Here is an 18,699-nt window from a genome sequence, read left to right as displayed (position 1 = left end):
GTTAGTCTTAATAATTGAAGGTTTGTTCATTTTGAAGCCTGGAACAAAGTTAACCAATGCCCATCTGTTTTTGTAGCTTATTTTTGTTTTAATCCACAAGTAAATGATAAAAGATTTTTTTAAACCAGCTGGCTTATACCAATCACTATTAGGATGAGGAAGAAAAGACTCCGCTGCTGTCCTGCTTTCCTGGGCAGGCTCGTGCATCGCTTCACTTACCTTGTGTGGATCAGGGCAGTGGCGTTGCTAGGGCTGGTGTCACTCGGTGCGGTAGAAAATGGTGTCACCCCTTCCCCCCCTCCCGAAGCAAATTTTTTAGCCATATATGGGGGCTATGGTGGTGCTACTGCCATAGGGGGCATCCGTTAGCTCAGCAGACCCCCCCTAGCAGTCAGAGCCTGGTCTCGGGAGGGGCACTTCCAGATTATTTTCTGTCCGCCACTACAAAACAATGGTGCTTATAGAACAGACTCCACAGTGTAGAGGTATACTGTATATTGTGGGGCACAGTATAGAGGTATACAGTATATTGTGTGGCACAGTGTAGAGGTATACTGTATATTGTGTGGCACAGTGTAGAGGTATACTGTATATTGTGGGGCACAGTGTAGAGGTATACTGTATATTGTGTGGCACAGTGTAGAGGTATACTGTATATTGTGTGGCACAGTGTAGCGGTATACTGTACATTGTGTGGCACAGTGTAGAGGTATACTGTATATTGTGTGGCACAGTGTAGAGGTATACTGTGTATTGTGTGGCACAGTGTAGAGGTATACTGTACATTGTGTGGCAGTGTAGAGGTATACTGTATATTGTGTGGCACAGTGTAGAGGTATACTGTATATTGTGGGGCACAGTGTAGAGGTATACTGTATGTAGTGTGGCACAGTGTAGCGGTATACTGTATGTAGTGGGGCACAGTGTAGAGGTATACTGTATATTGTGTGGCACAGTGTAGAGGTATACTGTATATTGTGTGGCACAGTGTAGCGGTATACTGTATATTGTGTGGCACAGTGTAGAGGTATGCTGTATATTGTGTGGCACAGTGTAGAGGTATACTGTATATTGTGTGGCACAGTGTAGAGGTATACTGTATATCGTGGGGCACAGTGTAGAGGTATACTGTATATCGTGTGGCACAGTGTAGAGGTATACTGTATATTGTGTGGCACAGTGTAGAGGTATACTGTATATTGTGTGGTACAGTGTAGAGGTATACTGTACATTGTGTGGCAGTGTAGAGGTATACTGTATATTGTGTTGCACAGTGTAGAGGTATACTGTATATTGTGGGGCACAGTGTAGAGGTATACTGTATATTGTGGGGCACAGTGTAGAGGTATACTGTATGTAGTGTGGCACAGTGTAGCGGTATACTGTATGTAGTGTGGCACAGTGTAGAGGTATACTGTATATTGTGGGGCACAGTGTAGAGGTATACTGTATATTGTGTGGCACAATGTAGCGGTATACTGTATATTGTGTGGCACAGTGTAGAGGTATACTGTATATTGTGTGGCACAGTGTAGCGGTATACTGTATGTAGTGTGGCACAGTGTAGAGGTATACTGTATATCGTGTGGCACAGTGTAGAGGTATACTGTATATCGTGTGGTACAGTGTAGAGGTATACTGTACATTGTGTGGCAGTGTAGAGGTATACTGTATATTGTGTGGCACAGTGTAGAGGTATACTGTATATTGTGGGGCACAGTGTAGAGGTATACTGTATGTAGTGTGGCACAGTGTAGCGGTATACTGTATGTAGTGGGGCACAGTGTAGAGGTATACTGTATATTGTGTGGCACAGTGTAGAGGTATACTGTATATTGTGTGGCACAGTGTAGAGGTATGCTGTATATTGTGTGGCACAGTGTAGAGGTATACTGTATATTGTGTGGCACAGTGTAGAGGTATACTGTATATCGTGGGGCACAGTGTAGAGGTATACTGTATATCGTGTGGCACAGTGTAGAGGTATACTGTATATTGTGTGGTACAGTGTAGAGGTATACTGTACATTGTGTGGCAGTGTAGAGGTATACTGTATATTGTGTTGCACAGTGTAGAGGTATACTGTATATTGTGGGGCACAGTGTAGAGGTATACTGTATATTGTGGGGCACAGTGTAGAGGTATACTGTATGTAGTGTGGCACAGTATAGCGGTATACTGTATGTAGTGTGGCACAGTGTAGAGGTATACTGTATATTGTGGGGCACAGTGTAGAGGTATACTGTATATTGTGTGGCACAATGTAGCGGTATACTGTATATTGTGTGGCACAGTGTAGAGGTATACTGTATATTGTGTGGCACAGTGTAGCGGTATACTGTATGTAGTGTGGCACAGTGTAGAGGTATACTGTATGTAGTGTGGCACAGTGTAGAGGTATACTGTATGTAGTGTGGCACAGTGTAGAGGTATACTGTATATTGTGGGTCACAGTGTAGAGGTATACTGTATATTGTTTGGCACAGTGTAGAGGTATACTGTATATTGTGTGGCACAGTGTAGCGGTATACTGTACATTGTGTGGCACAGTGTAGAGGTATACTGTATATTGCGGGGCACAGTGTAGAGGTATACTGTATATTGTGTGGCACAGTGTAGAGGTATACTGTGTATTGTGTGGCACAGTGTAGAGGTATACTGTGTATTGTGTGGCACAGTGTAGAGGTATACTGTGTATTGTGTGGCACAGTGTAGGCTATATGTGTATAACAAACATATTTCACATAAAAACTTAGTTACTTGGCTCGGCCCTTGGGGATCTCGGACGCCACTTCCACACTTTGGTCGGGGGCTCGGCGGAGCTGATGTTGTGTTTTATCCTAATGAGAAAGATTTCATATTAAGGATTTGGAGAAGGGGCAGAGGAATAGCAGAGCAGGGGTAGGCTGGTGCTGCTACTAGGGGGTCATACCATGGGGGAGTAATAAAGCCCACCATAATGCCCCCTCCCCCCCTAGTAGAAATAATTCTCCTTTTAATGTGACAGTGCAAAAAATACCCCCTTGTAATGCCCCCAGTTGAGCTAATGTCCCTCATAGTGCCCCCATAATGTCCCAGTATAAAATACCCCTATATAGTGCCCCCAGTGAATTCCCCCATAGTGCTCCTCTCCCCCTTCCTGCTAGTGCCCCCCATAATGTACCAGTATAAAATGCCCCATATATAGTGCCCCTGTAGATGCCCCTCAGTGTCCGGCCTCTGATAGGCTGCCGGCCTAGTGTCCCCCATAATGCCCCCTAATAATGTGCCAGTAAGTGTCCCCATAGATGCCCCCCATCATGTGCCAGTATCAAATGCCTCTCTCCTCCCCCCCCACATGTCCCAGTATCATAGTGCCATCTACCCCCCAATGTGCCAGTATGAAGTGCCTCTCTCCTCCCCCCCACATGTCCCAGTATCATAGTGCCATGCCATCTCCCCCCCCCCCAAAAGTGCCAGTATCAAGTGCCTCCCCCCCATGTCCCAGTATCATAGTGCCATTCCATCCACCACCCCAAAAGTGCCAGTATCAAGTGCCTCTCTCCCCCCCATGTGCCAGTATCAGGTGCCAACCCCCCTCCCCCCATGTGCCAGTATCAAGTGCCTCCTGCTCCCCCCATGGCAGTAACAGTCGGGTATTAAAAAAAAAAAAAAAACACTTCTACTTACCTCCATGTCAGCGATGCAATGCAGCCTCTTCCTGTGTCCCGCCCTGTATGTCCATATATGGAGTCAGTGCTTGTGTATTTCAGAAAAGTTTCTGCTGGGATTCGAACCCACGACCTTCTGTATCAGAGGCAAAGCATTTAACCTCAAGACCATAAGAGGTGCCTTGCTACTGACTGAAAAAATGTGAGACTTCTACTGTTATAGCTGGCTAAGTGTACATCTATACATATGACAGCTGCCCTAACACATCCAGCACTACTATATCTCTATATGACAGCTGTCCCAGCACACTCAGCTTTGCTATATCTCTATAAATGATAGCTGCCCCAGCACACCCAGCTCTGCTACATCTTATACACATTACAGCTGCACACTCAGCTCTACTATATCTCTATATATGACAGCTGCTCCAGCAAACCCAGCTCTGCTACATCTATACACATGACAGCTGCCCAAACACACCCAGCACTGCTACATCTAATACACATGACAGCTGCACCAGCACACTCAGCTCTACTATATCTCTATATATGACAGCTGCTCCAGCAAACCCAGCACTGCTACATCTATACACATGACAGCTGCCCAAACACACCCAGCACTGCTACATCTAATACACATGACAGCTGCACCAGCACACTCAGCTCTACTATATCTCTATATATGACAGCTGCTCCAGCAAACCCAGCTCTGCTACATCTATACACATGACAGCTGCACACTCAGCTCTACTATATCTCTATATATGACAGCTGCTCCAGCAAACCCAGCTCTGCTACATCTATACACATGACAGCTGCCCAAACACACCCAGCTCTGCTACATCTATACACATGACAGCTGCACCAGCACACTCAGCTCTACTATATCTCTATATATGTCAGCTGCTCCAGCAAACCCAGCTCTGCTACATCTAATACACATGACAGCTGGAGCAGCTGTCATATATAGAGATATAGTAGAGCTGAGTGTGCTGGTGCAGCTGTCATGTGTATCATATGTAGCAGAGCTGGGTGTGCTGGGGCAGCTATCATTTATAGAGATATAGCAGAGCTGAGTGTGCTGGGACAGCTGTCATATAGAGATATAGCAGTGCTGGGTGTGTTAGGGCAGCTGTCATGTGTATAGATGTACAGCTATAACAGTAGAAGTCTCATAATTTTTCAATCAGTAGCAAGGCTGTTCTTATGGTCTTGAGGTTAAATGCTTCTGATACAGAAGGTTGTGGGTTTGAATCCCAGCAGAAGCTTTTCTGAAATACAGCCTGACTCCATATATGGACATACAGGGTGGGACACAGTGCTTTGCCTCTGATACAGAAGGTTGTGGGTTCGAATCCCAGACACATGCAGGGCCGGCATTTACGAATCATTTGTATTGCCGTCCTCAGGAGAGGGAAAGCCCTCTGACGGCAATACAAATGATTCGTAAATGCCGGCCCTGCATCAATGGTGTCACCCAGTGCGGTCCGCACCCCCTTGCAACTCCACTGGATCAGGGCTAGTGCTCAGTGAACTTCCTTACAACACTCCTTTCCTCTGCTTTCTGTCCAGCTCTTGACGAAGCTATTTAGCTGGGCTGTGCCACGACCTGCATCTCCTTTCCTGAGCTTTGAGGTTTTGTAGAGTCTAATAGGAAGCCAAGATATGATCTAGCCTGACTACAAATGACTACAAATTCTGCTTCTTGTTGACTCCCCTGACCTCAGAATTGCTATCTTGAATACGCATCTACTCAGATTGTCCTGACCTTGGACTGTGTTTGGACTCAACACCTTTTGCCTGATCCCTTGGTGCTTAATACTGGTGTCTCTGATAACTGTGGGTCAGCAGCCAACTACACCAGGACTACTCCAGGAGGTAGTGTCCTGGCTGGTTCCAAGAAGAGAAGTCGTTGCCCCTGTACAGAGTTTAAAGGGTGAATACCAAGGAACAACCAGGACAATGCCCTTAGGTTTAGCCCATAGTCAAACTGACCATGCTGAAATTTCACAATGCTGGACCTTTTATTCTGCAGGAGAAAAATAAAGCATAGAAATTTATGACAGTGTCTTGGTCCCCTCTTTTCATTGAAGTAAACGAGCATACTCAACCAAACCAAGCATGCATGGTAATGGGTAGCTCTGGGAGAAAATCTATTGCTTAAACAAAAGTAGATTTTTTATCTTATGTGTAGAGATGAGTGAATCAAAGTTGACGAAGTGGAATTTGATCCCAATTTAAGGAAAAATTCGATTGACACCAAAGTTGAATTTCCTCACGCTTCGTGGTAACGAATCACATTTTTTCCTAAAATGGCTGCTGCACATGTTAGTACATGGAGCAAAGAACTCTTGGAAAGAGGGATCACCCACAGTGCTATGCATGTAGGCAACCAGCATCCAGCCAGCCCATGTGATGTCACAGCCCTAGAAATAGCCTCAGCCATCTTGGATTCTGCATTTTCCAGTGTACTTAGTGCAGGGAGAGACATGAAAGGCTCTAGGGACAATGTTAGGAAAAACTTTATTGTGTTGAAAAAAAGATTTGCAAGTTCAGGGAAAGATCATTTAAGGTGTAGGGAAAGGATAGAGAGGCATTATCTACACTATAAAAGGAGAACAGGGTCCAATAGGGGTGTGTACAGCCTGGGTAATAGAGCTATTCTATTACACCTTGCTGCACAAATTGGTGGATCCATATTGCTGTTATACTTCTGCTTTCAGGTTTGCACTATATGATAGCTCCGTAATTCCAGCAAACATTGGATGTTATTGTGGTGCAAGTGCTGTCTGATACATTCACGGGGTATATTAATAGGAACTATGCGTACGTCTTATTAGCTGTTTTGATGTGAACGTGCATTTCTTTATAGACATTTTTTTGGTATATTAAGAAAAAATAGTACGTTATTAGCCGATCAGCGGTGAACTTACATTGTTTTATAGACATTTTTGTGGTGTATTAATAAGAAAAAAAAAAGTATGTCTAATTAACCATTCAGCAATGAACGTACATTGTTTTATAGATATTTTTGTTGTGTATTAATAAGAAAAAAAAGTATGTCTATTTAGCCGTTCAGCAGTGAACGTACATTGTTTTATATACATTTTTGCGGTGTATTAATAAGAAAAAAAGTGCGGGGTATTAGCCGTTTTATGGTGAACATACATTGTTTCGTAGACATTTTTGTGGTGTATAAATAAGAAAAAAATGTGCGTGTTATTAGCTGTTCAGCGGTGAATGTACATTGTTTTATAGACATTTTTGTGGTGTATTAATAGGAAAAAAAAGTGCATGTTATTAGCCGTTTAGCGGTGAACGTACATTGTTTTATAGACATTTTTGCGGTATATTAGTGTAGGATGAAGTCAAAGGGGTTTATTAAACAAAATAAACAAAGTCCAGGTAAACTTCACTGGGCAAATATCAGACAAACAAAATACAAAGGAAAGCCAGGAATAGTCCTGATCCATGCATAAGTCTCTGTGCAACTTGCCAGGTAAACGGATGCGTCACAGAAAGTCCGGGGTCCTGGGTCCCACTGGAACGGACGAAGTCCCAGCAAACTTCAGTCAGTAGCTAGCAGTACTGACCTGTACCTAGATAAGGAAGGATAACAGTGGGCACTGACCAACCTGGGAGGCCACCTTTTATGTGCCTGCTAACAAATCCCAGGGCGCCAAGTGTCCACTCCCCATAGGTCATGATCCTACCCTACACCTGTGTACAAGGCGTTGGTCGGTCATTAGTCAATTAGACCAATGCCGGCCCCCTAATCTGCTTTGAACTTGCGGCCAGGTGCTATTCCCTTCGTTGGTCGGCAAAGCGCATAAGAAGCGCATACACGCAACCGCGTATCCCCTTGCAAACTCGTTTTCAAACATAAATGCGGATGCACTACAGGCTCTGCGAAAATGCGCAAGCGCGTCGACATGGACACCAGAATGGAATCCGCAATAGGCACCGGACACAAGCTCGACTGCAGCGTACTGCCACTAGCCCGGCCAAGATGTCCCCAAAAGCCATGCAGTCTTCCTCTCCAGCACACATGCGAACGCATCCCCGCGTCGGTTCGCAAAAGGGTTGGATCTGGTGTATCAATGGAGACATGCGTAACCGGTCCCGCAACTCCACGAGGACCCTTTTTGGTCACACCGGAGTGTGAGACAGGTGAGGATCTTACAATTAGTAAGAAAAAAGTGCTTGTTATCATCCGTTTTGCGGTGAACATACATTGTTATATAGACATTTTTGTGGTGTATTAATAAGAAAAATTATAATATGTCTAATTAGCCATTCAGCAAGGAATGTACATTGTTTTAAAGACATTTTTTTGCGGTATATTAATAAGAAAAAAAATGTGCGTTATTAGTCGTTCAGCGGTTAATGTACATTGTTTTATAGACTTTTTGGGGTGAATTAATTAACTTTTAATTTGATTTAATTCTTTTATTTTGCAGTATGTCAGACAGACAAGTGACAGGCTCTTCAAAGGGAACGGGCAGTGGTCAAAATAATTCTGGCGCAGGCACAAGTATCAACAGAAGAAGGGGGGATGGCAGCAGGAGTTGCAGTGGGAGGCCTGAGTTCCCAGTGTCATTTAGCGGTCGTGTCTTGACCAGCAACCCAGCGGTGATTGTATGGTTGAATCGGTCTTCGACGCAAGTGACATCAGACACCTCCAGCCAAGACTCGGTGTGTTTCTTTGACACAAAGCTTAGTTGGCATGGCACGGGAGCAGGCCCTGTGCCCCCAACTGTCCCCATCCTGCCTCTGTCATTTTCTGCTCCCTCAGCGCGAGATGTATTATATGCTGTTGAATCGGCTCTACATTTCAGCGTGGACAAGCTACTAGAGGACAGTCAGCAGCTACTGCCCAGCCAAGATCTGAAGGAGACTTCCACTGTTTCCTCCGGTAGGCGGGCAAGTAGTGATGAGGAGAATCGTGTGGGAGCTAGTGTTGCGAGCGGTCAGGCTTCTGGCCCTAAGACCATTGAGGGGGACATCAGTGAAGTGCAGACAGTAGCAAATAATGATGATGTAGCAGATCGCATTTGGGAGCCGGGTGAAGAAGTGGCTTCATCATCATCAGGAGAAGAGGGTGGCAGCGTGCACGTGAGTCAGCGGCTGAGTCAGCAAGTTGGTATCGTAGCCATGAGTCAGCAGGGTGGCAGCAGTAGGAGCTCGGGAGCCGAAAGTGCACGGAATTGACCACCTGCTTCGCAAGAGCCTACCTGACCGGAAAGTAGCAGTGCAGGGGTTCATGGAGGCAGCGGTATCAGGCAGCGCAGAGTGTTGGGGAGAAAATGCCATATTCGGCAGTCTGGCAGTTATTTGTCAAGCTGCCGGAGGAGGTAAACATGGCCATTTGCTGAATCTGTGGGCAGAAGGTAAAGCATGGCCAGGGCCCTGCATCAACACATGCAGCGTCACCATGAAGTAGCCTGGGAGAACCGTGGTGCTAATGTAGTGGTCTAGCCTGCCGGAGGAACCGATATATCACCCAGTGTCACATACCCCTTTTCCGCAAGTCAAGGCTCCCCCACCTCAGCCAAAGGGAGCTATCTGTCCTTCCCATCATCTGCTGATCCTGATCCTCCTGCTCCTCGTCCTCTTAAGTATGCCTGCACTCATCCAACGGCGCAGAAGCTGAATGTGCTCCTGGCCAAGTTGCTGGTGCTACAGTCCCTCCCTTTCCAAGTGGTGGACTTTGCACCTTTCAGACAACTTATGGCTTGTGCCGAGCAGAGGTGGAATGTCCCAAGCCATCATTTCTTTGCAAAAAAGGCAGTACCAGCCCTGCACACTTAAGTTGAACAGAAAGTGGGCCAGTCCTTGAGCCTGTCGGTGTCTGCCAAAGTGCACGGCAGTGCCAATGTGTGGAGCTGTAACTACGGTCAAGGACAATATATGTTCTTTACGTCCCACTGGGTAAATATGGTTCCTGCCCAGCCACACCAGCAAATTGGCCAGGTGACACCGCTTCGGCCTCCACATTCTCACTCCGTTGGTCTTGAAAAAATGTCCGCTCCTGCCTTCTCATCCACCTCCGTGTCCTCAGCCTCCACTGCAGGGACAATTCACAGTGCTCCTCCAGCATACCACATGTGCAGTGCACGGCAATGTAATATTGTTCTGCACCTAGTTTGCCTGGGCAAACAGAGTCACACAGGGGAGGAACTGCCCTGCATCATTAATCAAGAAATCAAATCCTGGCTTTCTCCTCGACAAATCAAAATCGGAACCATGGTGACCAACAACGGGAAGAACATGGTGTCGGCGCTGCGTCAAGGAGGGCTGAGCCATGCACCCTGCATGGCACATGTGTTCAATTTGGTTGTAAAGCGGTTTCTGAAGTCTTCACCCCATCTGCAAGACATCCTGAAAATGGCCAGGAAACTTTGCATGCACTTCAGCAACTCGTACACCGCAAAGCACACCCTCCTTGAGCTGCAGCGGCAGAATGGCATCCCCCAACATAGGCTGATATGCAGCGTTTTCACCCATTGGAATTCCACCCTCCATATTTTGGACCGATTATATGAACAAAGAAAGGCCATAAACTATTTATTGATGATACAGGCAGACAGAGGTACTCCCCTGTGTAACTTTGATGTTAGCCAGTGGCAGCTCATGCGTGACACCTGCCGTTTGTTCGGGCCCTTTGAGGAGGCCACTTTATTTGTCAGTCACCAGGACTACGGGATGAACAACGTCATTCCACTGCTTTATGTCCTGAAACAGATGCTGCTAAATCTGGCTGGCCAGGGGACAGGAAACATGGTAAATACATCTTATGGCCACATAAGCCCTGTGGGGGCTGAACTAGAGGAGAAGGAGGACATTAGAGCACAAGCAATGTGTAGAGAAATGGGTGGTTTTTCTACACAGGTAACAGGAGAGGAGGAGCAGGACCAGCCAGATGAGCTACAGGGCAATGAGAAAGATGAGGCAGAGGACCCAAACACACCATGGCAGTATGCAGTGGAGATGGAGGCAGGAAGTCCCTCCGAGTCACTTGTTCAAATGGCCAGATGCATGCTCACTTGCCTGCGTAGTGACAGCCGAATTGTTACCATTTGGCAGAGGGATGACTACTGGCTCTCCACCATGTTAGACCCTCGCTACTGGTCGCAATCGAGGGCCTTTCTTACACCCGCTGATAGGGAGGACAAACTGAACTACTATAGAGACATCCTATGTAGTCAGTTGGCCGCTGCCTATGTGAGCCATCGTCCATCCTCACGCAGGTCTGAGCGGGGGGGCCCTTTACGCTCATGTTCCACTGCCATGGCTGCTGGGGGACGTTTGGGGTCAGGAGCAGTACTAGATCCATCAGCAGCAACTTAAGTTTAGAGTGGCTGATGAGCAGTTTTCTTTACCCGCCTACTGAAGAAACTTCTACTTACCAGCAGCAGCAGCTAGACATAGAGCAGAACCTTAACCAGCAGGTTGTGGCATACTTGGAGTTCACCTTGCCACCCCACATTGAAGATCCCCTGGACTATGTCACTGGGCCACTCTGTTGTCTCCTCATGCTGCTGCCACCTCACCACTCTGTGGTCTCCTCATGCTGCTGCCACCTCACCACTATGACACTGGGCCACTCCATGGTCTCCTCATGCTGCTGCCATCTCACCCCTATGTCACTGGGCCACTCTGTAGTCTCCTCATGCTGCTATCACCTCACCACTCTGTCACTGCCGCCACTTTGTGGTCTCCTCATGCTGCTGCCACCTTAATACTCTGTCATTGGGCTACTCTGTAGTCTCCTCATGATGCTGCCAACTCACCCCTATGTCACTGGGCCACTCTGTGGTCTTCTCATGCTGCTGCCACCTCACCACTATGTCATTGGGCCACTCTGTGATCTCCTCATGCTGGTGCCAAGTCAACTCTCTAACTGGGACTCATGCTGTTCTCACCCTCCCCACTCCATGACTGGGCCACTATTTTGCCTTTTTGGCCTGGTTGACATCATCATTTTTTTGACCCTTCTTCTGATCTGTCAGAAGGAAGGAAAAGTGAGACACACAAAGGATCCTGTCTATGTAGCAGCTGTAAGGCCTGTATGACATGGTCCCTATTTTTTTATTTTTTTTTGGCCTTAGCAATACTGATGGATTACAGACCATGTGAAGATGGGTGCTCAACAAACAGGATCCATTTTTGGGGGGTTATTGTTCTGACAGATCAGAGGAAGGGCAACATAATCTGTGATGTCAACACAAACTTACTGCCTACACCCTCTCCACTGTGTCAGGTGGGCTCTACTTGTATAAGCATTTAATAGAACAGGTGCTGTAGAAATCTATGTGGAATTAGCTGATGGCGATGTAAAAGGAGTGCGCTCTTTCACTTTACAGTAGAATCTTGAGCCACTGCACGGTTCTTTATACCTGGCACTAACATTGACCTGTAAGGTTTAGTTCTCACTTGAGTTATTTGGTCAGTGTTGGCGCCATAACTGCCCAAATAAGTTAAGTGTGAACTGATTCTAAGAGCGATGCCTGTCATCTGCATGTCATACTGACTCATAGTATTGTTTCACTACTATAGCAGACTCACTGTGCCTGTTTCTGCAAGACACGGTGTTCTATACCACTATACAGGCTCTTTTCAGACAGGAAATAGCTGTTTTTTAACACATTTCATCCCAAAAAAATTTGGATCGAATTGAATCTTTTTGGAAAATCCGGCGAACCGACCGAATCGTATTTTTGAGAAATTCGCTCATCTCTACTTATGTGCAGTGGCGTCTCTAGCTTTCAAATTTTGGGGGGGCACACTGGGGGCCAGGACAAAAGTAGGGGGGAGAGCTATAACAACGATACATTTACACAAGTATGCTTAGAAATTCTGCGATACTTTACCCAATACCTAAAACCGCAATAGGGAAGAAAAACCCCAATCATTCAGATTTCAACATGTCCTAGCTGCCTGGGCATGCTGGAATTACTCCAATTCCAGCATCTACCGGCTGTGTCAAGTCCCCTTCTCTTTGTCACATGGCATGACCCGATAGTATCGCTATCGGCGAGCACCTGAAGTACTTGTACTCAGTATTAAAAAAAGATATTTAGTGCATTCCTATAAAATAATGAATAAAACAATAACCTCCTACTGCAATTTTTAAAGAAAACAAAGAAACACAAGATACAAATTTTAGCTTTTGTTTTTATTGCAACTCGTAGTAAACCAAATGAACAACATGATTTCTGATGTCTGAATGGAGCCTAAGGCTACTTTCACACTTGCGTTCAGAGCGGGTCCGTCTGGTATCTGCACAGACGGATCCGCTCCTATAATGCAAACGCTTAGATCCGTTCAGAACGGATCCGTTTGCATTACCATGAACAAAAAAATATATATATACATATTTATTTTTTTTTCATGATAATGCAAACGGATCCGTTTTGACTTTACATTGAAAGTCAATGGGGGACGGATCCGTTTGAAAATTGAGCCATACTGTGTCAACTTCAAACGGATCCGTCCCCATTGACTTACATTGTAAATCTGGACGGATCCGTTTGCCTCCGCACGGCCAGGCGGACACCCGAACGCTGCAAGCAGCGTTCAGGTGTCCGTCTGCTGAGCGGAGGACAAACGCTGCCAGACTGATGCATTCTGAGCGGATCTGCCTCCACTCAGAATGCATTAGGACTGGACGGATCCGTTCGGGGCCGCTTGTGAGAGCCTTCAAACGGAGCTCACAAGCGGAGCCCCGAACGCTAGTGTGAAAGTAGCCTAACAGTGTCATCCACAGAGTGGCACAGATCCCCCCCCTATAACCGTGTCATCTACAGATCCCCCTCCCTATAACCGTGTCATCTACAGATCCCCCTCCCTATAACAGTGTCATCTACAGATTCCCCCCCCCCCCGGTAACAGTGTCATGACATCCACAGACCCCCGATCCCCCTCCCTATAACACTACAAGAGTATCATCCACAGATCCCTCCCCCCTATAACAGTGTAATGACTCATGACATCCACAGACCTCCGATCCCCCTCCCACCGCTCACATTGGAACATGATTTCTCTAAACGGTAAAGTAGTAAACACTGTAATCATCCAGGCTGCACTGACATTAACTTTAAAGGGGTTCTGCACTAAGAAAAACGCTAGTGTGAAAGTACCCTAACTAGAGAGATTAGATCTGACTCTGACTGAGTCTGAGAGGAGAGCTGGCTGGCGGCTGCCCCTGAATCTTCCTGATTTAAAAGTTAAAGGGGTTTTGCACGTTCATTTAACTGATGATCTATCCTCTGGATAGATCATCAGCTTCTGATCGGCGGGAGTCCGACACCTGGGACCCCCGTCGATCAGCTGTTTGAGAAGGCAGCGGTGCTCCAGTAGCGCCGCTGCCTTCTCACTGTTTACCGCCGGCCCAGTGATGTCACGAGGAGTTACGACTAGTATCAACTAGCCTGGGCGCGGCTAAGCTCCATTCAAGTGAACAGAGCTTAGCCGCGCTCAGGCTAGTTGATACTAGTCGTAACTCGTGACATCACTGGGCCGGCGGTAAACAGTGAGAAGGCCACGGCGCTACTGGAGCACCGCTGCCTTCTCAAACAGCTGATCGGCGGGGGTCCCAGGTGTCGGACCCCCGCCGATCAGAAGCTGATGATCTATCCAGAGGATAGATCATCAGTTAAATGAAAGTGCAGAACCCCTTTAACTTTTAAATCAGGAAGATTCAGGGGCAGCCGCCAGACAGCTCTACTCTCAGACTCAGTCAGAGTCAGATCTAATCTCTCTAGTTAGGGTACTTTCACACTAGCGTTTTTCTTTCCCGGCATAGAGTTCCGTCCTAGGGGCTCTATACCGGAAAATAACTGATCAGTTTTATCCCCATGCATTCTGAATGGAGAGTAATCCGTTCAGTTTGCATCAGGATGTCTTCAGTTCAATCGTTTTGACTGATCAGGCAAAAGAGAAAACCGCAGCATGCTACGGTTTTTTCTCCGGCAAAAAAACTGAAGACTCGCCTGAATGCCGGATCCGGCATTTTTTCCCATAGGAATGTATTAGAATACCGGAATGCCAGATCCGTCCTTCGCAGACCGGTAAAAATGTGAAAAAATGTACAAGACGAATCCGTCTGTCCGCATGACAAGCGGAGAGACAGATCCGTCCTTGCAATGCATTTGTGAGACGGATCCGGATCCGTCTCACAAATGCTTTCAGTCAGCGGCAGATCAGCGGATCCGGCGGGCAGTTCCGACGATGGGACTGCCCGCCGGATCACATTGCCGCAAGTGTGAAAGTACCCTTAGAATAGAAAGAGACTTAGTCAGTCCACTAAGTCACTACTTGTAAGTTGTATTACCTTATATTATTAAGTTAACCTGAGTGTCCTGCTTGCTACACACCGTCACCACTAGGTCAGTCTCAGTCCAGTCTGTCCGGTATCGGTAGGGCCACGCCACACACTGTCTCGTCTGTCTCAGTCAGTCTCTAGTCTCGTCTGGCCCTGGCTGGCTTAAAGGGCTTCTACCACCAGATTTGGTCCTATTTAGCTGACTGACACTAGCGATGTGCTAGTGTCAGCAGTCCATAACAGTGTTCTTACTTATGTGTCACCTTAAAAACATACTTTTATAGATATGCTAATGAGCCTCTAGGTGCTATGTGGGCGTCTGTTCAGCACCTAGAGGCTCCGTCCACTAACCATTTCAGCCGCCCATCGCGTCCCTCCAGCCCGCCCCGCTCCTGTTGATTGACGTGAAACTTCTCAGTATCTCGCACCAATTCCCGCGCCTGTGCTGTGCGCTTCTGTATTCTCCCGGTGCCGGCTTCCTCACTGCGCCTGCGCCAACTACGTTACAGTGAGGAAGCCGGCACCAGGAGCGCGGCATTCACTCACTGCGCCTGCGCCTAATACAGAAGCGCACGGCGCAGGCGTGAGAATTGGTACGAGATACAAAGAAGTTTCACGTCAATCAACAGGAGCGGGGCGGGCTGGAGGGACGCGATGGGCGGCTGAAATGGTTAGTGGACGGAGCCTCTAGGTGCTGAATAGACCACATAGCACCTAGAGGCTCATTAGCATATCTATAAAAGTATGTTTTTAAGGTGACACATGATAAGTAAGAACACTGTTATGGACTGCTGACACTAGCACATCGCTAGTGTCAGTCAGCTAAATAGGACCAAATCTGGTGGTAGAAGGCCTTTAAGCAAGGACTACAGGCAGTGGGCGGGCTGCTCGCGGTGACGTCACGCGCCTGGCCCAGGCCAGGCTGCCTCCGCCGCCTAGGAGGAGGAGCAGGAGCGCCGCCCCCACTGCTGCCAGTAGTTGAATGAATTCAGATCAGCGGAGCTAGTCTCGACTAGCGGCGCGCTGATTTATGCACAGCACTGCCACTGAGTCTGACTCTGACTCAACTGGTATGGGGCTGGGGGCGGGGCCAGCTGGGGGCGGGGCCAGTCGGGCTGGGGGCGGGGCTGAGGACGCGGTGCGGTGGCGGTGGGTGGAGGGTGAGACTAGAAGAGAGTGAGACAGAGACCGCAACGGCAGTACGGCACCCGGGCACCGAGACTCAGTCAGATCATCAGACTGAGATGTGTGAAGATGTCAGGTAGCAGTGCCTACACAGTGCGCAGCAGGCAGCACAGACCATGAGACCAACACTAGTACCAAAATGAATGGGGAACATTTTAGTTGGGGGGGCACATGGGGGGGCACAGCTTGATGTAGGGGGGGCCGTGGCCCCCTCTGGCCCCCCCCTGGCGACGCCACTGCTTATGTGTATAGCCAGATTTTCTTCAATGCCTGTTAGTTGCTTTTCATGTATAGTTACATAGTTAATAAGGTTGAAAAAAGACAAATGTCCATCAAGTTCAACCAAGGGATAGGTGGAGACGCGAATCCCAGAAGGAAGTGAGACTCAGATTTCTACACGTTTTCATAAGCATTTATGTTTTTTACTTTTAAGAATTTGTCTAAACCCTTTTTGAAACTGTCCACTGTTCCTGTTGTGACCATGTCCTGAGGAAGTCTATTCCACAGATTCACAGTTCTTACAGTAAAGAAGCTTTGACGCTTCTGGAGACTGAACTTTTTCTTCTTCAGTCGGAGGCAGTGCCCCCTTGTCTTTTGAGCACATTTTACATGGAACGGTTTTTCACCGTAATTTTTGTATGACCTATTTATATACTTGTACAGGTTAATCATGTCCCCCCTTAGACATCTCTTCTCAAGACTAAATAAATTAAATTATTTTAATCTTTCTTCATAACTAAGACCATCCATGCCCCTTATCATTTTAGTCACTCTACTCTGTACTTTTTCCAGCTGCAGTGCATCTTTTCTATGTACTGGTGCCCAGAACTGGACTGCGTATTCCAGATGAGGACGCACCAACACTTTGTAGAGTGGTAATATTGCATCCCTGCCCCGCGAGTCCATGCCTCGTTTAATGCATGACAATATCCTGGAGGCCTTAGAAGCAGCTGATTGACATTGTATACTATAATTTAATCTACCATCCACAAGGACACCCAAATCCTTCTCTATAAGTGACTCTGCCAGTGCTACATCACCTAGGACATATGAACCACAGAGATTATTACTACCAAGATGCATAACTTTACATTTGTCCACATTGAACCTCATTTGCCATTTTGATGCCCAATCACTCAGAGCGTTTAAGTAAGCTTGTAGTTTGTGGACATCTTCCATAGACCGTACAGTTCTACTCATTTTAGTGTCATCTGCAAAAATAGATATGGTGCTATGGATTAATATCATCCTCAATATCATTAATAAATAAATTAAATAATAGAGGACCCAGCACTGAACCTTGGGGTACACCACTTATAACGTGGGACCATTCTGAACAGGAATCATTGACCACAACTCTCTGGACAAGGTCCTTCAGCCAGTTTTCAATCCAATTACAAACTATACTTTCCAAGCCAATAGACCTTACTTTACTTATTAAGCATCTATGAGGGACAGTATCAAAAGCCTTTGCAAAATCGAGAAACACTACATCCACAGCCGCCCCTCTGTCCAGGCTACTACTCACCTCCTCATAAAAACAAATCAGGTTAGTCTGACAACTTCTGTCCTTGGTAAACCCATGCTGGTTATCACTTATAATATTATTAATAGTCACATACTCCTGTATATAGTCCCTTAAGATTTCTTCAAACATTTTTCCCACAACAGAAGTTAAACTAACTGGTCTATAATTACCTGTGGAGGACCTTGATCCTTTTTTGAATATGGGCACCACATTTGCCTTGCGCCAATCACTTGGCATGGTACCAGTCCCTAGAGAATTCTTAAAAATTATAAACAGGGGCACAGCAATGACTGAACAGAGCTCTTTAAGCACTCTTGGGTGTAATCCATCTGGACCCGGAGTTTTGTTCACATTTACCCTATTTAACTTCTCTTGGACCATATCTACAGTTAGCCAATTGAGTATATCACTGGATGTACTAACATCCCCAGCACCACAGATATCAGCTCCTTTCTCTTCTTTTGTATATACAGAGCTAAAAAACCTATTTAAAAACTCTGCCTTTTCCTTATCTTCAGTGACTAACCCCCCTTTACCATTATTTAGGACCCCTACCTGCTCAGACCTAGGTTTTTTAGCATTTATATATTTAAAAAACTTTTTGGGATTTGTTTTGCTTTCTTTTGCTACCTGCTGTTCATTTTGTATCTAATTTTATCTCCTTTTTGCAGATTTTATTAAGCCCTTTGTAATCTTCAAACGCTACAGCTGACCCCTCAGATTTGTATTTTTTAAATGCCCTCTTTTTGTCTTTTATTGCTCTTTTTACAGTAGCTGTAAGCCATGGGGGGTTTAATTTTAGCCGTTTATACTTGTTACCTATGCGTATTTAAAAAATAAATAAAAAATGTGGCAAAAAGGTATGTTAAAGGGAATCTGTCAGCAGATTTGTACCTATGAAACTGTCTGACCTACTGCATGTGCGCTTGGCAGCTGAAGGCATCTGTGTTGGTCCCATGTTCATACTTGTCCACAATGCTCAGAAAAATTATGTTTTAATATATGCAAAT

The sequence above is a fragment of the Bufo bufo genome, chromosome 5 (assembly GCF_905171765.1).
Source record: "Bufo bufo chromosome 5, aBufBuf1.1, whole genome shotgun sequence".
NCBI lineage: Eukaryota > Metazoa > Chordata > Amphibia > Anura > Bufonidae > Bufo > Bufo bufo.
Note: the sequence above shows the minus strand (reverse complement) of the source record.